Raw genomic sequence first — 1,320 nt, 5'->3', positions numbered from 1 at the left:
TTGTCTCCCCAGAATCTCCTCTGTTGAGTGGCCAGGCGTCTCCAGGGTCGGTGTGTCTATAGTGAAACCATCGCTCCTTTTCTCTTTTTGGCTAACCCTCATCCAAGGATTTTTTTTTCCCCATTGATTTTTAGAGAGAGTGGAAGGGAGGGGGGGAGAGAGAGAGAGAGGAAGAGAGAAACATTGATTGATTGCCTTCTGCACACACCCTGACCCGGGCTGGGATGGGGCCTGCAACCCAGGTACATGCCCTTGACTGGGAATTGAACCTGGACCCTTGGGTCTGCAGGACAACGCTCTAATCACTGAGAAACCAGCCAGGGCTGTTTCTTAACCTATTTGTGAACGAGGGTGTTATTCCAGAGATTCATCCTTCAAAACGGCGGGGTCCGGAGGCAGACCTGTCCGAGGTGGTGCTCCACACGTTGTGGGGGCGCGTTGTGCCGGAGCCCGGCGGGTTCCATCCTTCCTCTGAGACGCTCACGGTGACATCCCCCCGAGATGCTGTCACAGACTCCTTTGTCATCTGCACGGCCCTCCCAGGGCGCCGGGCCCTGCTGGCATGTCCTCCCCTGCCTCCTCAGCACCAGCATGCCCCACCTTGGCTGGCGGCATGCCCGCAGCTGTGCCCACAGGCGGCAGTGCCAGCTCCAACCCCGGCCGCCACTGGGATCGCCGAGATGTCACAGCTCACTCCATGTGAAAATTGCTCCTTTCGCTTCCAGCTTGCCAAAGATCTGAGTGCTGTTTTGGTTTTGAGCTGCATGTAGGGAGACTCCAACGTGATAAATAAATGGGCTGCAGAGGGGACGCGCGGGAACAGAACTGTTTTATTTCAGGCAAAATATTTTCCCTGAAGACCAACTGGAAACTGAGCCTGTCGCCAAGGTCTCTGTGTGCTGGGGTGTCGCCGGGTCTGTGTTTGCACGGGACTGTCCTGGCGTGGGCCGGGGCTGGAGCCGGGGCGGAGGGCCCTCGATGAGGGTTAACTTTGGCCTTCCTCAGCCCATCCAGGGCTCTCATTTCCCTTTCTTGTTCCTGGACATTTGATGGCAAGTTGTGTTTAGGAAGCTGAAGTTCACATCAGTTTTACGTGTTATCAGTTTGAAAGATGTTGAGATTTAAGCAGAGCTCTGCCAAGCACCTCTGTCTGTCTGTCTGACTGAAGGAAGGGGGGTGGCAGTTGAAAGCCAGGCCCGGAGCTAGAGAAACTGCAGGGTCCAGTGCGTCTCTCAGTGACTGAGGACAGCCGCCCGGAGTCCTTGGCCCCGTGGCTCCAGCTGCCGACAGACGGAGGGCGTCTGGCCTGCATCACCGCTG

This window comes from Myotis davidii, unplaced genomic scaffold (genome assembly GCF_000327345.1).
Source record: "Myotis davidii unplaced genomic scaffold, ASM32734v1 scaffold72, whole genome shotgun sequence".
NCBI classification, from domain to species: Eukaryota; Metazoa; Chordata; class Mammalia; order Chiroptera; family Vespertilionidae; genus Myotis; species Myotis davidii.
The sequence above is the reverse complement of the archived record's forward strand: the minus strand, read 5'-3'. Positions refer to the sequence as shown.